We start from the raw sequence: 21,092 nt of genomic DNA on the forward strand, positions 1-21,092 counted from the left end.
GTCATGTAAAATCGTGTCCCAGTAACAAATTCTCATGCTTATTTTTAATATTAAATACTATTCAAATATATTAAGCTATTTGTCTTGAAAGATCAGTTCTGAATAAACTCTCTTTGAATTATGTAGAGACTTTTTTTTTGCAGCATTTATATACGTTACTCAGACCCTTCAATGTTCTTCAAATGCAAGCACTTCTCTTCTAGAGGAGGAAAGCATTTAGTCATGCATAGTAACGTGAGAAAAAATGTTTAGGAAACAGTGAATACTATAACCTATACCAAATGATGCAAACTGACATGAAGAATTTGTGAAAAATAGCATTCAGATATCTAAAATTGAATCTCCTCAGAACAAACACAACCCCTCTCTTCATTACAAAAAAAAAAAAAAAAAAAAAAAGTGTGTAATGTCCCCTATCCCACTTAATTACAGAATCGTAGAAGGACAGAATCATTTAGGTTGGAACAAACCTTTAAAATCAACAAGTCCAACCATAAATGTAACACTGCCAGGTCCATCACAAAGGTCTCTCCACTGAATTTGGTGGAATATTGATACTTAATAGTCAAGGAAAATGTGTTGTTCTGTGTAAACCTGGAAAATATGATAATAATTTCCTTAAATACGTAACAATAGTTTAGAAGTAGCTGGTATTGGATGTCAGTTTGTACCCTTTTCTAAAATGACCGAAGAAACATCTCTTCTGAGTTGAATGGTAAAAATAAGGCATTTATTTTACAGGAAAGTATACAGATGAAATATTGAGAAATTGAAAGTGTCCAGGAGCTCTTACAGTTTGTGAAATAGATTTTCATACATGGAAAGTGATGAATTACATTCATTTGTTTTACTGAATATGAAGTCAGTAAAAAAAGTATAGAGACACTATTATTTTTTCTCTTTAGGATTAGAAAACAATCATTACAATGCTGCAGTGACATGTTCTCCATTTTTTCTTACCCAGTCTAATTAATATAATTTGATATTCTTCTTATGATGATCTCATAGTGAAAAATTATATTTCCTCTGTACATTAATACCAAGAGTTATTCCTATAACTGACCAGATAAAACACATTGTCTTCAATTATTTTACATTTTCTTGATATCTGTTCATATTTGTGCAAAATTGCTTCTCTTGGAGCTTACCACTAACTATAAGTTGTGACACAAATTAAGCCAAATCTTCATTGTCTAACATTGTTACCACAATGGAAATTACAATGTCTGTTACAAGAATGCTTATTCTATTTAAACAGAAAATATGGACATATAATTCTCAGCATAGTTTCCTACTTCTGCCATCCCCAAGTAAGTGCTGAAGCAAGCTCATTAGTCAGTCCTGCTGTGTGAAGTGTGATTTTACTATTATATCATCTGGCTGTAATTTTTTTTTTAATGTCACTTCTACAGCAATCCTGGAAAAATGTTGGACAAGTTTGTATTCAAACAATGTATAACACGCTTTAATGCCCTTATTTTTGAGTATCTGATCACATTTCAGGAATGTTATTTACTACCTAGAAAATGTGAAAAAACCTGAATTTGCCACACCAAAAAATGAAAGATTAGATTACATATGAGAATATGAAGGCAGCTCTAAGCATACATGATAATATGAAAGACAATTCATAATCAAAAGGAGATAGAAAAAGAGTTGGAAATATAAAGAGGGCAGAAGAAGAGGAACAGACTTTGAGACTGCTAGAGGATGCCCCCCTGGTTGTGCAAGGCTTTGTAAATGAGAAAATTATCTCAGCTGTGGAGTAGAAGGAGACAAAGACTAAAAGAGAAAACAACAAAGTGGGTTTTCTGACACGATCAGAATGTCTCAACCATGGAGAAGGTTGACATTTTTGACATTATACAGCAAGTTCTTTAAATACACACTTAGAACTTGTAGGAAATGAGTGCAGACTTTAAAAAAAAAATTTAAAAAACAGCTGTATTGGTAAAATGTTCAAGTCTCATACTAACTTCATCTTATTAAGTATAAAGCATTTCTCCAACATGCATTCTAACTGCTTTGCATTCTCATCAGAGGTAATATGAAGAACAACACCAACTAGCACTTCTCCAGGGTAATGTTACTACAAATTCATCAGCATAATACATTTTTTCTTAACAAATTCTACTTAAATAAGACAAATAACTTGGCTGACAGTAACTGTGACCACAGCACTTACTACATTAACATACATTTTAAACTTAGTTTATATTCTTTGAAACCAGCTACAAAAAATGATGTTATTGTTTGCCTCTGTTTCAGAAAAAAATCTGCTACCACAGAAACACAGAACAGGGATGTCCAAAGTCATTTTTCTTGGAAGATTCATGTGTATTCTCCAAAAGACATAGCAGCTGGGGTACTTGTTCTATGTCCTCCAGGGACAAGCATTATATAAAGTCTTTAGTTATGCCTTTCTATGAGCAAAAGTCACTATAAAAATTATGCTCCTTTTTGGTTTATTTCAGCTTTCATGGTAGGCATTCTAGTTATATTTTATTCAAACAATGAAAGTTAGAAAAATTACTTCACTGTACATTAATTTATTGTTAAGGGTCTAACAAGAACTGCAAAAACAAAGAAATTCTAGCTTAAACTGTCATTCCACTCAGAGTGACAATCTACACTAGAAATGTCCTTGCTTTGGTTTTAATTTGTACCTCTAATATTATTTTAACATATTAGCTGCAACTGAATTATTTCAGAGCAATAAAAGAGGTGACTTTAATGGACATTTAGATAATGAGATACATGTTTAAAACGTCAAGTGGAAAATAAAAGCACCCACAGCCCTTATTTGCTTGATGGGTTTGATGAGTAATATGCACAATGCTTTCAAAAGGATGACTGTACTTGGCTGCGAAAGTTCCAAACAATCATTTGCCATTAGCTTTGAGAACACCTTAGCTCAAGTTCCGTCCCCATTAATTGGCTGAATCACACTACTAGCACTGGGAATTATAAAGAAGTTTCAACTTCAGGTTGATATTTCCCTTTGACAAGAAATGTACATGAATTACATTGGAATTATATGCATAAATCTTTCTTTCGAATTAGGATGAGACTAGAGCTTTGCCCATTAATGGAAAATTTAAGTGGTACATGTCAGGTTTCCTTTGATGATGAGCGACATCTTGCTAGAAAATTTTTTATCTTAATTGGGCAGTGTACTAAATACCTGTAAAAACTATAATTGCTGCAAATAAATACTAAGATTATTTATAATAAAAATAATTTATTCTTGAACTTCCGTCATTCTGGGAGATCTGCCCTTGATACTTCTTCCTACACAAACACTGAGCAACACTGAGAAAGAGACCAGCACTTGTGAAACCCTGACTCTGACTCCAGCTCATCGCGTGAGAGCTGCTAAAATGATTGATAGCTTGCCCTTCAGACTCTGTAATGGTAAAGCGTATTTAAAATTTATGCAGAGTACAGTCCTTTAAATAATGTGTGAGTCCTGTTTCTATTCAAACGCTGAACTGACAGCCCTGAAGATGGCAGTTCTCTATTCCCAGATCATACCTATAGAACTGGCAACAGCGTGGCTCTCAGTCTGGAAACTCAGCTCTAAATTCACACATACAAAGCAGTTAGAGAAGACAACACTGGTTATCTGAATTATTCAAACCCTTCTCTGTGTTCTTCAGTTCAAACAGGACTAAGCCCAGGAAATGCTAGGACATTAGTCAGTTACTTTTTTGAACAAAAAGCAAAAACAAAACATGAAATGGAAAATATCACAAGAAAGCCCCTTTAATCAGCTACCTCCAGCTCAGCTTCAAGATTTAATTGTTCTGCGTTACCCAAAACACCACTATGGTTTTGCTCTGTTTAGGGGAGGGTGGGTGGGTTGGTTTTTAAAATTCCTTCAAAACACTGTTTTGCCCCTGGAATATCTTCTCTGTAAAGTCACGCTAGCATTTAAGAGTCTTAAAATATAAATAGTACTGAATTTTAGAGACACTTCTGAAATTGACCTAATCAGTCGTCAGTAAAGTCACAACATGCTTGAGCTGAAAATCTCTTCTGTCATTCGGTCCTGTGCCCTTCATAACCAAGATCCATTTTCATGGTTTTGGGACTGTTATGGAAAACTGAAGACCCTTGCCAGATCTCAGAAACACCTCTATTCCCAATTAGTGCATGCAAAAAAACCCAGGCTGGACAGGCAAGTCTTCAGTTGTCTTGAAGGAAGGACAATTCACTCATACAGCAAGAACAGATGATTTGCTACAGTATCTGAGGCATGGTTTGAGAAGTATTGAATTTATATTCCAATTTATATTTCAATACCTTTATGCTTCAGGTGGAAAATAATTCCACTAGTGTGTTTAGAACACATTAATTTTAAATTTCACTAGTCAATGAAAGTGAAATGTTGGCACCAACAGTAGTCAGATACATTGGTGACAAATGCCTAGAAATGCATGGCTAAATAGGCTTTAGCTAAATTTGTATGGAAATTGTTACTTAAAATACATTCTGCACTCCCTCCGGTCCACTATTTTAAACTACTATTTTAAACTCTAATAAGGAATTTTCTCAAAGGGGAAAAGGAGCATTTATTTCTAAAACAAATTAGCTGCTTCTGTGGTAGAACAACTAACATTTTTAATACTTGTTGTATTCAGCTCGTGCTTTGAATACATTAAGTCAGATATTTCTTTGTAATGCTAAGCTCTACTGGTTTTTTTTCAGAAATCATGGAAAGTGTTTCTACCTATTACATGGTTTTGGATATATTTATGACATCCTTATTGAATTTACCGTTAATGTCTTTATTTTTTTTAAGAAAGATATTTAGAGTTTAAAAGGCATGAAAAAAAAATGTTATCCTGTTGTGGCACCAGCTGTACACCTGATACAGATAATTTTGAACTCAACTATTAGAACTCAACTATGAAGTAAAAGAAAAATTAAAATTGAAGAGTTTCCATTTTCACTCAAGCTATGTCTAGAATCCTTCATAAATGAAAAAAACAAAACAAAAAAATATTCCATAATTGAAACTGTTTCATTATAAAGGACTGGCAATTGTGTTCTTGAGCAGCACAAGCTAGGACTTATGTGTGGAAGAAATTCTCAATCCAAGCATCATCATATCTCTGGCAGGCAGCCTCCACTGAATCCTGGAAGTCAGTCATCTCTGAACTCATTTTCTTGTTTCATTGCTGTTTACTCCTTTTCCTTCCTCCCTTTTTTTCCTTTCTAGCCTATGTGCTATACCTTACATCACACACCTGGTTCTCAGGATGAAAATGAAACAAAACAAAACAATTAAAGAGGAAACATGTTTTTAGCCAACTAGCGGGTGGCTTATCACAGGCTTACATCTGTCCTGGAGAGATTTCCATCTGGTATGGTAGAGGCTCATGACTGGTTCCCAAACCAGCTGTTGTCCATCACTCACAAGGTTTACACCATATCCTCTGTTGCCCTTCAAGTTTTCCCAAGGAAAGACACACAGCTGTGTTCCAGTCTCTGCAGGCTCCTAAAAGGACATCTGCTGCTGACAAGCCTCAGAGAGCACTCAGGGAATCATAAGATCTCAGGCACCCATCAAGGCATCCTTCTACCTTGGTTACCTGTAGTCAGGATGAATTTTTCTCCTACTTGCTCAGATTCAGAGGTATCTTTCCTGTTTTCTGTTTCCTTTCCCACACCTGCAGCTTGTGGAGCTGGTTGTTAGCATGGCAGTAAACTCCAGATATATACCTCTGCAGAACTGAGAGGTTAAAGAGCAGGCTGTTCGAGCAGCTTCTTTATTTTCAGGGAATAGTCACAACAGGCTCACATTTAAGTTACAGCTGCTGCAGAGTTTGATAGACTCTAATGGCAGCTTAATACTTCAGATCTCATGCACCTTATGAGCTTGATGTCTGACTTTCCAGATACAGAATGGTATGAACTGCTTCTATTTAAGCAGGTGAATTAAGTCCCTAAAGTCAGACAGCTGAATTATGCTCTATAGGTACCTCTTCTGGCATCATTGCTATAAAAACAGTTATACACAGCCAGTGCAGAGACATCTTCCTTTGGTCAGATGAGCTGCATCCATCACGTGCTTGGAGCCTTTATCTGAAATATCACCAATGCCAGCAATTAAAGGATGTTAAAGCTGTATGCAGACCCTTTGGACCCATGCTAGAGCACACTAGGTCTTGCTGGGTTGGAGCTAACTTTCTTTTTGTGGATAAATTGGCATCAAGTAGAGAATTTGATTGAGGCAGTACAGCTGTGAAACCATTAATAGACTGGGAGACTGGGACACAGCCAAGACAGCTGATCCAAACCAGTCAGGGGGATGTTCCATACCATGTAATGTCATGCTCAGTGTTAAAAGGGGAGGGAGAAAATGGTGGTAGTGGTTTCTGAGATGGTTATTTTTTTGAAGGCTAGTTGTCTGGCTGAGGCAAGTAATTTCCCCCTCTCATTTTCCCTTCACCTATTAAGCTGTCTTCACTTTTATGTTTTGTTTTTGTGGTGGTTTGGTTTTTTTTTTTTCCCTTGTTCTTCCTATTTTTTTCACTGTCCTGCTGGGGATGGTAGACTAATAGTGAGTAAGCAGCTATATGGGTGCTTGTCTGCTGCCTTGGGCCAAATCACCACACAGGGAGAGAACAAATCATTAGTTGCTCTACTTCAAAAGTTGGAGCACATGTCTGCCTGAGAGGAAACACAGGGTGAAGAACAAAAGAAACAAAAAGTAGTCAGTTGTTTCACTTTACTTTTTATAACCTTAACGCCTTTTTTTAGTATTTCTTTTGTTTACAAACAGCCTGTTTATCCTAATTTACACTATTGGGCAGTAAGCTAGTGCTTTGAATGACTAGCAACATTTGTGAACAGATATTTTCAGCCTTTGTAAGTAAATAAAGCTATAGCCACAATAGCTAACACTCAAATGTGAATAAGCTGTTGAGTGACTGATTCCCCTTGTCTAGTAGGAAAAGCCACAGCTATGGAAAGAAATGTATGAAGTTTCTGGCATACTGGCAACTGCAGGTTTGAAAATGGCACTTATCTTGAAGTTACCTTTAAATATTTTATATTTCCTAGCTCACCTAAACAGTCCAGAATTGTAGTGAGTTTTGTCAGTGAGCTTGAAATGTAAAGAGATTAAAGCCAAAATTTTAGTGATATACTGTCTCCCAAACACTGAGAAATTCCTATCTGAATGTTGCAGCTTGTATCCAACCCTGCTCTCATTTCACAAGTATTTGCTTTTATTCTGTTTTCTCTTAGCTGCATCTGCTGTACAACTTAATTTTTTTAATGGAGGTCTTCCATGAGAAAGAAGTATGTTGGCTTCCTACTGTGAACAAAACAGCTTGTCCAAGGCAGACATCCGAAAAATGGTATGAGGGCAATTCAAAGGGCTTTGATTTTACGAACGAATAACCTGAAATAGAACTGCTACTACTTATTTGCTAGCTGTGCAATCCACACACAAGAAGATGTTGTGTCTGTCGTGCCACGTGAAGCAGCTCCCACTTGCACCATGGGAGTGAGTCCTATCACACGCTCACACAGCTGCCGGAGTTCAGCTGCTCTGCTGCGCTCTCTTTGGAGCTGAACCAAGGAACTCGGTTTAGATTTTAGTACGCCAATCCACAGAGAGTCAGTTTACTCAAAACACCAAGGCTGGATGTTACTTATGCAGTACAAATCGGCACTATAACACTGAAGGCTTCATAAGAAATTCCTGAAATACTGGCATAGACTTGCTACAGCATTTTGGTCATATCACTGCTCAGACATACTACGTAAGGGGAAGATAATTTTTCCTTGCATTTTGAAGTGAAGTGATATTACCTAAAAACAAAGTAATGGAAAGATGTTAACACCAGTTAGAATTATCTTTTTAGTATCTGATATTTAGCCTACATAGCTTTGATGTTGGTGTTGAGATTTAAATCAATGGTAGTATGTTTCTAAGGACTGTAGCACTGACAGCAATGGTGACATTGTGCATATAATTTTCAAAGTGCCTTGATATTTTCTTCATATTAATGCATATCATTACTTAAAACTCATATTAGTTCTTGGAGGCCGCTAGAGGGCCATCAAATCCCACCAGTCCATAGGGACAGCATGCAAACAAACTGGACAGCAGTGTAATAATACCAAGTAGCTCTTGGTGGTTTCAGCTCTGGTTGATTCTTGTTAGCAACCAAGTAGAGATGTTTATCGAATGGCAACAAAGACATTTTCACATTACTTGGATCCAAATTAAACACTGGCCTGTAGAGAAAACAAGATAGAAATCAACGCAGAAAGAACTAAGTCACTGTGACGGTTCAATTTTCTCTCCAGTAAATACTTAAGAGCATACCTGGTCAAAAATCATAAAATAAATTAGATTTCAGTGTAATATTGACAAGTCATACAAATGATAGAATACTAGCAAAGCAGATGTTTGTTATGTTTGTATGATAGCTTATCTCATTCCAATTGCAATTACACTCAGGTGTGAGCAGATCCCTTACTTGCATGTCATCTTTTATCTTTTCATCCTTGAGCATAAACATGAAAATCTTAGCTCATGCTGTGGTATTACCTTATAATATATAATTTTATCTAGTTTCTCTTTAATTGCACCAGTTTATCTTTTTAACTTGTCAACTTTGACAAGAAATTTCTAAGTTTATTCCTCCACTATGCTTCTTATGGTGGGACTAAAGCATAACAGCTAGACCAGATAGGAATCCTACAGTTTTATGTCATTACTTTTATTTCTAATTTGTTTTGAAAAACATTATAAGCACTAATTGGAAAGCAAACTTTACTGTACAAAGGGCATATTTCTACAAAATATCAGGCACATTTACTTGAATTAAACTGAAGGCAGAGTACAGTAAAGTTGCAGTGAGCTATGTTTTGAGTTGCATTCCTGTCATGACTAGTTCATTTCTTGTTACCTCTTTTAATGTGACCTTGAAATTACATGTCAAGGAAGATTCAGTGCCCTTTATAGATTTAATATAATGCTATTTCAGACTTAGTCATTATAACATGGCACAACTGTTACTTTTGTTTAAATTTCCCTGTAACCAAAGTCTTGATCAAAATGGGGTATGACTCAATGATTAAACTCAAAGTTTACATGAAATATCTGTCTGTTTATTATGATAATTGTTGAACCTAACAGTCTGAGAAATGGTGGATATTTTGTATTACAACTCTGCAGGGCTGTAGGAAGAAAGCGAGATTAATCTGCCCTAGCAGGGTTTCTGTGAAATCAGGATTTCTTTCTGTAAGAAACAATCGTATAGCACTTAGCCATAGGAGGATTTCTGCAGATAAATGAAATAGCTTGGGTGTTTAAATGTTAGTGTCTGAGGTGAAGAGAATGTGAGCCTTCTGGGAGGCTGACTGGAACAAAGGACAGTGGGGAAATTAAAAAAAAATGCTCTGTTCTGGATATCCTGCTGTGATACAAAAGGTATACATGAGCACCACTGTTGGTATTCATCTGACCAAAAATGTGTCCATATCTGTACATGCTATTTAGATTCTCTGTACGTGAATGTAGTGAAATAGCTCTTTTACATGAGCTCACCCTAAAGTTGTTCACCTTGGGTTACACCCATGTCTACGAATCCCATCCGATACCTCAGACTAGCCTTGAAGTGTCTTAATATGAATCTTGAGCAGTTCTGGATCTTCAAGCAGCAAGAGTTGTTAGCCTCTCTGCTTTGAAGTTTTTTTAAGGATTTTCTTGTAAGCAAAGTTTAGCAATTTTTTCTTGTGTGCTGACACAGCATCTTTGGGTTAGCTTGTTTCACTTCTTTTTACGTATATTTGATACACTCTTTGGGGGAAAGATACACCTCCACTACATTCCAGGTAAAATAATTCAAAAATTGCAGCTATCCTAAGCAAGAATCTTTCAGATAGCAAATATATATATAGATTTATAGAAAGCCTCTTCATATTCTCAGTCTTGTGCTATCATTCACAAAATTATATCCTTAACATTTCTGAAATACCCTGGAGGCTTCAAAGCCTGTTTATAGGGCATATTCAGGAGAAACACACAGATTTCTAATCTTCCTATCTGAATATACAACCCAGCACCAGTCTAGAGATCTGTAGCTGTCTTTTGAGGAGGGGAATACCTTGATTATTCCCTCATATATTTCTGAGGTTTGATGGGACATGTGCTTATCTTTGCTTCTTTTCATTTTAAAAGCATTTTTTTCCACTTCACACTGCAAAGCAGGAACAGTATAGAAGAAGACTCCCCTCACTGTGACTGAAAAAAACCTGTCCTAGGAGATTAATTTCTTTATGGCTAGAGGAGGCAAAGTACCTCTTCTTAGAGATTCATCTGTCAGTCAGATAGTACAAGTTGATCCTCCAGGCAGAGAGGCAAAGGCATCAAAGAAGGAGCTTTATCCACTCAAAATAGCATGTTTAAGGTAAAGTAAGATTCAGATCAAGCAAATGACGGGACCCAAGGTGGGAGAGAAAAGAGACTGTTTTAAAAGACTATTCACAGATGGGGAGAAGCATTAGTGCCTGAGGACCCTCATAGTCTGGTTAAGACAAAGACCTTCACAAAACACTTTCTCTGCCTTGTGTTACCAACTCTCCCCTTCTTGCGTCACTCTAGAGAAAAAGGAATTCTCAGGTAGGCTCTTGTGCATTCAATCACATCACCAGAAAGTCATTTTAAAAAGCTTTTTTTCCATCCTTCTGTAATGTACAGAAAAGGGCTAAACAACAACCTAAAGGAACATCAACCTAATGCTGTATTTTAGTAACAAATTCCTGACTCATCTTGTTGGAACTGCAAAAGGCCAATGGCACCGTTTAAGACCACGCATCCACCTGAACCAGTATCTTGTGTCTGACAGCAGCATAGCAAATGCCTCAAATGCCGTATAAAAACAAGGCTTGTACAGTACAAGTGGTACTTCCACAGACTGTTTTCCCAGATGACAGCAAATTGCAGTATATTCAGACTAAGCTAACAACACAGGTCCAAGTACACTGGAACTGCAAACATCATCTCATCCTCAGGAAAGGGTTGTAAGCACAGGAAAACTATCTCCTTCCTCTGTAAGGAGCTTCAAAAGAAACCAGAGGTCAATGGTACTGTAAGGAGGGAAACATCACCTGACTGAAGGATCTGGAAACTGGAATTATTTATAAGCCAAAGAAAACACAACTTTGAGTCATGAGGAGGAACAAAGGACTGCTCCCAACACCCCCTCCCCCACTGCTTAAAAACAAAGAAAAAAACCATCCAGAACAGGTTGAATGCAGAAAAGCAGGAAAAGTGCTTAACACACCAAAATAGGTAAATTAGAGGGACCAGAGATGACAGTCTCATCACTTCCTAAGCATTCAGTGAGAACTTTGTTAGTTATTGCCTCCTCCTCCTGCATCGCAAGAGAGACTGAATAATCTTGGTGAGCTCAGAAGCAGGAAGAGTTGGACAATGCTTGATTAGGAAGTGCCTTATGAAATTGATAGACATATGGATAATTTCATACGATACATAAAACCAAACAAGACTAAAGGTAATGAGCCATGTCCTAAGCTTCTGTTTTAAGCAGTTACTAAGTTTTTTCCTATATCTGGTTTCAGGTTTTAGTTCTAATCTGATTTCTAACAGCCAGATCAGAAACTATGCAGTCAAGCACTTAAAAATCTTCGAATTATATCTTCCATTGAAACTATGGAACTAGTGAAACTGGCTGGGCACAACTCCAAAAATACATGTAGAAATACAAATTTCTTTACAAAACACTATAACTACGAACTCACATTGGAGTTTATACAGAAGTAGGATATTATCCTCCAAGAATAATTAAGATATCACTGAAGAAATACAGGAACTGTAGCTAATGAAAAAAATGCAAATGTGGTTCATTACATGTTAGTATTAAGTGTTACACTGAATAATGTCCATAGATGTGTTCTGCAAATTTGGCAAGCATTACAATTCACTTGTAATGGCAATAGAGAGAAATTTATTTTTAATTGTAATACCTTTAGCTAGGAGGGCAAAGCAACTATCAACCATCTTGTAAAGGCTTTTATTGAAGCATAAATAACCTCAATCTTATTATATTTGATTGTTCTTGCTCATGAAAGTGTAAATGTTTTTCTTTGTGTATGTGAATAATCCATGTAATATTTCCTAAGTGAATCTCCTAAAGCAGTAACATTTAAATACGGGAACAATGGGGTTTAAGTGATTATGTCACGTGATCCACAAACTCGGTAGATGAGGAAACTCTGAATCCTCCTTTTTACAAATACACAGTCCAATGGAAATTACTGGGGCTAGATATTGTGATTCAAATACACAACTTTACTGGATACCTCAGAGGATTGATAATGCAACACAGAGTGCTTTAACTTTTTTTTTTTTTTTGCCAACAAGGTAAATCAATGCATCTCTTTCACTTCACTGATATTTGAGAATGTGGATCACAGAATCACAGAATGTTAGGGATTGGAAGGGACCTCAAAAGATCATCTAGTCCAATCCCCCTGCCAGAGCAGGAAAACTTAGGTGAGGTTACACAGGAAGGCGTCCAGGCGGGTTTTGAATGTCTCCAGAGAAGGAGAATCCACAACCCCCCTGGGCAGCCTGTTCCAGTGTTCTGTCACCCTCACTGAGAAGAAGTTTCTTCTCACATTTAAGTGGAACCTCTTGTGTTCCAGCTTGAACCCATTACCCCTTGTCTTACTGTTGGTTGTCACCGAGAAGAGCCTGGCTCCATCCTCGTGACACCCACCCTTTATATATTTATAAACATTAATGAGGTCACCCCTCAGTCTCCTCTTCTCCAAGCTAAAGAGACCCAGCTCCCTCAGCCTTTCCTCATAAGGGAGATGCTCCACTCCCTTAATCATCTTTGTGGCCCTGCGCTGGACTCTCTCCAGAAGTTCCCTGTCCTTCTTGAACTGAGGGGCCCAGAACTGGACACAATATTCCAGATGAGGTCTCACCAGGGCAGAGTAGAGGGGAAGGAGAACCTCTCTGGACCTACTAACCACCCCCCTTCTAATACACCCCAGGATGCCATTGGCCTTCTTGGCCACAAGGGCACAGTGCTGGCTCATGGTCATCCTGCTGTCCACCAGGACCCCCAGGTCCCTTTCCCCTACACTGCTCTCTAATAGGTCATTCCTCAACCTGTACTGGAACCTGGGGTTGTTCCTGCCCAGATGCAAGACTCTACATTTCCCCTTGTTATATTTCATTAAATTTTTCCCCGCCCAACTCTCTAGCCTGTCCAGATCTCGCTGGATGGCAGCACAGCCCTCTGGCGTGTCAGCCACTCCTCCCAGCTTGGTGTCATCAGCAAACTTGCTGATAGTACACTCAATTCCCTCATCCAAGTCATTGATGAATATATTGAACAGTATTGGTCCCAGAACTGACCCTTGAGGCACTCCACTAGATACAGGCCTCCAACCAGACTCCGCCCCATTGATCACAACTCTCTGGCTTCTCTCCTTCAGCCAGTTTGCAGTCCACCTCACTACCCGATCATCCAGTCCACACTTCCTCAGTTTTGCCATGAGGATGCTGTGGGAGACGGTGTCAAATGCTTTGCTGAAGTCAAGGTAGACCACATCCACTGCTCTGCCATCGTCAATCCACCTTGTTACGTCTTCATAAAAGGCTATGAGGTTGGTCAAACACGACTTCCCCTTGGTGAAGCCATGTTGACTGTCCCTGATGACCCTCTTATCCTTGATATGTCTTAAGATGGCACCAAGGATAAGGTGTTCCATCACTTTCCCAGGGATGGAGGTGAGGCTGACCGGTCTATAGTTGCCCGGGTCCTCCTTCTTGCCCTTTTTGAAGACCGGAGTGACATTTGCTTTCCTCCAGTCCTCAGGCACCTCTCCCGTTTCCCAAGACTTGGCAAAGATGATGGAGAGCGGTCCAGCAATGACTTCAGCCAGCTCCCTCAGCACCCGCGGGTGCATCCCATCTGGACCCATGGATTTATGGATGTCCAGATTGCTTAATTGCTCCCTAACCCAGTCCTCATCAACTGAGGCAGACTCCTCCATTGCCCTGCCTTCCTCTGGGGCCTCAGGGGTACGGGGCTCCTCAGGACAGCAATAAGGGAAGTGATTCCTATTAGGATATATGCTATAAAAGCAGACTGTAAAAATGAAAGTTATATTTCATGTCAGAGCACTGGTAACAGGACAAAGTTTTGCCCAGCTTAGGATATTTGTGACATGACATTCTTATTTCTACTAGAAGATCCAGCCTGGGGACAGCTAGTGGTTTTCACCAAGTTAACTGGAAGATTAGTCTGAGCTGCATTCGTAAACATGATTGCATGATTTATTGAAGGTCTTTCTCTCCCTAAATCAGTCTAAAATTTTAAATTAGGGAATTACCATTTTTACTTTGTAAAAAATCTGTTCTGGATTTTCAAATTGGCAGATATTTAACCTTACTCCCTAGCTTTATGATTCAGCTGTGAATTTTTAAGTTTCATTCTGTAATGTCTGTCTGACACTGCCAAAAATAGGGGTGCGAAGTAACTGCTGCGCACAAGAATCGAAAGCACAGAAACAACACATGAAATCAACAAGTACTGGAAATCAGATTAGAGAGCTATGACTTCACATACATTCTTTGTGGAAAATGAAAAATTTGGAGGAAATTAACAGAGTGGATCTTCAAAACATTTTATCATTTTAATGAACCTTCCTGAGGTGTTAAACTCCGTAAAATTGTTTGGGACAAAATATATTCAAAGAAACTCAGATGTATCTGCTTAGAAGAAATGTCATGATTTTTAATTCAGCAAAAAACTCTTTGAGGTTAACTAGTCACACATGTTCTATTTCAATGAACAGTACCTCTATAGATCATTTAGGAAGAAAAGATGCTCCTAGTCTGTCACTTCATTCTCCAGAAAAGCCATTTATACAATACTTTTGTTTGCCTTTATCATGGCCATACCTGTAATTTATTATCGCAAGAGTAATTTTCATATTTTTTTTAGATTTTATTTAAAGTGTGATTAGTATTTAAAGGACTCTGTGGCCTGCACATATGCCAAAAAGAAAAAAAGCAGGCTGCAGAGTGGAAGTGCCTAGATGAAGACTGGACATGGAGCTGAAGAGACTGTAAATCCAGCAAGTCACCTTTTAGGTTCTCCTGATTTAAACACTTTGTTTCTAGAAATGACGTGCATGCCATGATGTCCAGTCCCTATCAGGTTCCAGTAAGGAGCTGCATTCTTTACTCTAATGAAGTTGGTTAAGGATTAGTTCCACTTAGGTGTGCCAGAAACTATGTGTATGAATATATGTAAAATTTGGGTGGTGTAAGCCTCCCTCAGTGACTGGCATTTGGGAGAGAATATATCTATGTTGTACAAATGGACTTTTGGAGAATCAAGCTGTTCCATGAGTTCATCTGGGTTCGGTAGTGTAAGGTTGCACTACAAAAGGTTCCCCTTGTGACCAGGATTGTGGTATTGGCGGAAGCAGCTCATGAGACAGGAGATCCAGTTGATACTCTGAGTAAAAGAGACATCACAGTGAGGTACCTAGGACTGAAGTTACAGTCAGAAGAAACACCAGTGAGAACGGAAATATAAGAAAGGTTTTTCAATCCAAATCCAGTTCTCTTTCATGAAGAGCAACATGTAGGGAAGAGCCTTGAGGTGAAAACTGAATCCTGGCTTTGGGAGAGGCAGGAACTGTCTGGGGGGTTACAGAAATTTTGTACCTAATAGCCGAATAACACACTTACACTACCTTAAAGTCAAACTTAATTAGAGATATTAGTACTATAATTTTATTTATCTGTACTTAAATTATTTATTGCACTATAATAAACTCGATTTTCTTTTGATCTTATAGACTGTCCAGCATTATGAGTGATTTCAGTGTTGATAACAAATTGCCAGCATCCCAGACTCCAGAGAGTTATGAGTTCACATATGCTGCAGTTTAACCCCAGCTGGCAACTAAGCACCATGCAGCCACTCGCTTGCTCCCACCTAGTGGGATGGAGGAAAGAATTGGACGAGTGAAAGTGAGAAAACTTGTGGGTGAGATAAAGAGTTTAATAGGTGAAGCAAAAGCTGCACATGCAAGCAAAGCAAACCAAGGAATTAATTCACCACTTTCCATGGAGAGGCAGGTATTCAGCCATCTCCAGGACAGCAGGGCCCCATCACATGTAACAGTTATTTGGGAAGACAAGGGCCCCATCACATGTAACAGTTATTTGGGAAGACAAACACCATCATTCTAAATGTCCCCCACTTCCTTCTTCCTCCAGCTTTATATACTGAGCATGATGGAATATCTCTTTGGTCAAGTGGGGTTAGCTGTCCCATTTGTGCCCCCTTCCAAACTTCTTGTGCACCTGACATGGCATGAGAGGCTGAAAAGTCTTTGATTGTCTAGAATTGACTAAAACATCAGTGCATCATCAACACTATTCTCACTTCAAATCCAAATGCAGCACCACACCAGCCACTGAACTCCGTTCCAGCCAAAACTAGAACACCATAAGAATAATGATTTCTTTTAAAAAATCCCATCATTCAATCAACCCCAGAAGTGCAGGGGATTCACCTTCTTTGGATGGAAATTGGAGCTCAAACCTTCTCATAAAGCAGGACAACGGATGAAAGACCCCAAACTGTTCCAGATTATGGAAGAAGGAATTTTGGCCAAGGTCAGGAATGCAAATCCACAGCCTTTGTGAAGTAAATTAAAACTCAATTGAAAGTTGATCAAAACTGGAAAAAAAAAAAGCGCCATAACCATCATCTCAAAACCTGTAATTAAAGCATACTCAGTGTTCTTTGGTCAATAGTGTTAGATCTGAAGTTCATTGGAATAAATGAAACTTGATAAAGGTTTTGAGAGCCATAGACATTCAATATATTAATAGAATTAGATCACTGCAGATCAAAGTGCACCTCAGAAGACCTTTTGACTTGTTTAATATTTTTCCCCAAGAGGGCAGAAACAAAATTAAGATAAACTCAAAATCCAGTCAGAGTAATAGAAAACTCTCACCAGGTCTTGAGCAAGTCATTAATCCTACACATTTAATTTAGAACCCAGTATGGTGCTGCTACTCTCAGCCATCATACAGATAGAAATGTGAATTTCAAAGATATGAAACTCACACGTATCACAATTACAGACAGATTTATGACAAATTTTTTTCTGATCTGCAGAGAGACCACAGCATTCAGTATCCCTTAAATATTTCATTTTGATTATGTAGCATGGTGGTCTAAAGTTTCATATTGGAGAGATAATGAAAAACTCAGGGGAATAAAAAGGAAATTAGAGGGAAAGGCAGTGCCAAAATGAAAATGCGTACAACATGATGTAAAAAGCCTTCTTGTCTTGCTTGAACTGAAATGTCAAATAGACTATTTCTAATGCTTCTAGGTCCTCCTGCTGTTTCTGATTCCGATATTCCTAAAAGCCTAGGCTGGAGGAAAAAAAAATCCTTTTAAAATTTCAGAAGCTCAAGGATACTTAAGTTTGTTTTAATATGGTCATTATATAAGTGTACAGATACTTCATTAGGGAAGTGTATTAGCTCATACAGTACCCAAATAACAAACCTGTTAGTAGTTTGAAAATAAATCCTTGTTCCCCTAATGTGGGACGTAATTTTCCAAAATCAAAAACCACTGCTACCTATCTCCTAGCAACTGCTAGAAAGCCTAGCAACTGCAAGTTTATTTTTTATTATTATTTTATTTTTTGAATTACCGTAAGGCATAGAGTAGATTCTTATCTGTGATTGCATAATGAAAAATAATGAGGAGCCTTTAAAGCCTCTGGAGGTGGTCTTTCTCAGCTCAGTTGTAAGGAACTGTATTATGTCTGGAGAACTATATACATCCACTATATACAATACTGCTACAGTATATTACTGTAACCCAGGAGTACTTAGGCAGTTAAAGGGAGTAATCAAAATGGATGTAAATGTGAAGTTCTGGATGTGTAAATCCTTACAAAGAAGAGATCCCAGTGTGTCTCTTGTGACAACCCAGGCAAACTGTTGGGCGCATAGCACCCTCCTTGTTTCAGCAGCTAACAAATATCCAGAAGCACCAGATGTGTTTAACAAACATAACATGTATGTTTTCTTAAAGGGAAAATAACTGAGCAAGGTAAAGATCACCCTATCAAGACAGAAGATACTTCTCCAGACACAGAATAGTACAGGCACAAGGACAACTAAGCAGTCTCTTAAGGTCAGTGTTTGGATGTCCACATTGAAATATGTCTAGTCAGAAAAGGATGGTACTTCAGGAAATAAGCTGTATCTTTTCTTGAAGTTGTTCCTATCCTGAAAGTGCTAGTATTTTAGCACAGAAAATTGAAAGACTCTTATCATCATTACTTAGATGGATAGCTCAAAAAAAATAAGAAAAACAGTACTAAAATACAGTACTAAGCTCTCAGACACTGTACAGAGCCTAGATCCGAATGTGATTTCCACATAGGCTGTAAAGATTTTAGTCTTTTCCATATAAACTCTGTTCTAGCTAATTTCTAATGCTTTAATCCACCCCAATAGAGGTGCATTACTTGTTAATATGATTGTTGTCCCTGAAAGACAGGAAGGAGAAGCACAAATTATTAGTATTAAAGATCTTTTGAAAGTATTTTGAGTATAAGTAAAACTTATCACTATTCTTGTAAGAATATATAACTGTAAAGACATGAGTTTCACCTTGACTTCCAGTGTTTGTGGTTCACCATTTATTCCTGATGATAGAATACAAAATATTTATTGCTTTGAGGTAAAATGAAACTATGAGGCTTCCAAAGAAATTACTGTATGGCCTGTTTAAATGTATCTCTGATTGAATCACGACTTGGCAAGAAAGTTTCAAGATTAAAATGGAAAAATTATCGTCTCTATTAGTGGACATTGTTAACGTGCCCATTTATTAGAAAAGACAAGTGGAATTAAATAAAAATGGTTTGCCCTTGGGTGAAAATGAAAGTGAGAATTGGGAAGAATTAGAATAAAAGAAGGCAATTTTTTTTCTCTCCCAAGATCAATTGAATTTTCTAGTGGTTCCAAGGTGCTAGACAGGTTATGTTGTAAAGATCAACTATTGCTTCGGGGAGGAGAAAATTGATAGGTTCATTAATTCACAAAGAAAACTCAAAATCCTCCTAACTAGTCCAAAAGGGGGCTAAAATCATCATTACTTCTAAGGCAATATACCTCAAATTTAAACGCTTATTCACAACTACTTAAATCATTAGATATGTTTTAAAGCATAACTCATAAAACTCTCTAGTATGTCTTCAGAAGAGTGATTAAGTCATGTAAAATGTCTTTCATATTTTTAAAAGAAAAAAATCCAACAGACAATCAAAAATTAAGAAATTAATACAGATGCAATAAAATAAGAGTTCATTTGATGGAGATAAATCTTCTGGGAAGTACTGAGATTTATTAATGCTCTAGAAATAGCATGATTTTCTAGAAAATTATTACACAGTTACAACCAATAATATCTCACTCAGGAAGTCCTTATGCTGACTGACTCCAGGGGAATTTGTGATGAGAAAGGTGTTCCAGCCACATACCCTGGTGATTAAGGTTTCCAAAGTAAGGAGTCCATGTTTTTAAGGACAACATACACAGAAGCAAAACATCTAAACCATCATTCCAAACCTTGATTTTCATGGCTACTTGAAAAGGGCCATTGCACAGAGAGTGGGTCAGGCAGAGAGCCCTGGTTCTAGCCCAGTTCCTCTCCTGACATCTCCCTTCTAGAAAGGGTGGGAAGGAGCGAAATTCTGCAGCTGAAATAGCTGCACAAATATACCTCTTCTTACGTAAGTTCATAGAACCTGACATTAAGAAGAAATCTGATAACTTCTAACTTGATAATTTTGTGTCAGGTGAAAGAGCTGAAATGCTCCAGGGTAAAGTGAGGTCAAGAATGTTTTGCTAATTTTGAGCCCCAGGTGCAAGATGTTCTTTATATATATACATATATATATATATATGAAACAAAATTAAAACTATTTGCTTGTGTGTTTTAATGGAAATAATATATCCTCAGTGTTTCCAGTGCAAAGCAGGGCACTGAGACCTGTAAGTAGAATGAAAATCCAGCAAGGTTTTTTAGCAAAATAGAGTTCCCACTGACTGGAAAAGGGGAAATATAATCCCCATTTTTAAAAAGGGAAGAAAGGAAAACTTGGGGAACTACAGGCCAGTCAGTCTCACCCCTGTGCCTGGCAAGATCATGGAGGAGATCCTCCTGGAAACTATGCTAAGGCACATGGAAAATAAGGAAGTGATTAGTGACAGCCAACATGGCTTCACTAAGGGAAAATCATGCCTGACAAATTTCATGGCCTTCTACAATAGGGTTAGAGCTCTGGTGGATAAAAGCAATTGACATCATCTACCTGGACTTATGCAAAGCATTTGACACTGTTCCAAAAGACACCCTTGTCTCAAAATTGAAGAGACATGGATTGGACAGAGGGACCATTCAGTGGATAAGGAACTGGCTGGATGGTCATACTCAAAGAATTGTAGTCAACGGCTCGGTGTCCAAGCGTAGACCAGTGACAAGTGGCATTCCTCAGTGGTTGCTATGGGGTCCAACGCTATTTGACATCTTGGTTTGTGACATGGGCGGTGGGACTGAGTACACCCTCAACAAGTTTGCTGATGACACCAAGCTGTGTGGTGCGGTTGACACACCCGAAGTAAGGGATGCCTGTCAGAGGGACCTTGACAGGATTGAGAGGTGGGCTTGTGTGAACCTCATGAAGTTCAACAAGGCCAAATTCAAGGTCCTGCACATGGGTCAAGCCAAAGCACAAATACAGGCTGGGTGGAGAATGGATTGAGAGCAGCCATGAGGAGAAGGACTCGCAGGTGTTGGTTGATGAGAAGCATAACATGACCTGGCAATATGCGCTTGCAGTCCAGAAAGCCAACAGTATCCTGAGCTGCATCAAAAGAAGCATCACCAGCAAGTCAAGGGAGGTGATTCTCCCCCTCCACTCTGCACTTGTGAGAACCCACCTGCGTTCAGCTCTGGAGTCGG

The sequence above is a fragment of the Caloenas nicobarica genome, chromosome 1 (genome assembly GCF_036013445.1).
Source record: "Caloenas nicobarica isolate bCalNic1 chromosome 1, bCalNic1.hap1, whole genome shotgun sequence".
Classification (NCBI taxonomy): domain Eukaryota; kingdom Metazoa; phylum Chordata; class Aves; order Columbiformes; family Columbidae; genus Caloenas; species Caloenas nicobarica.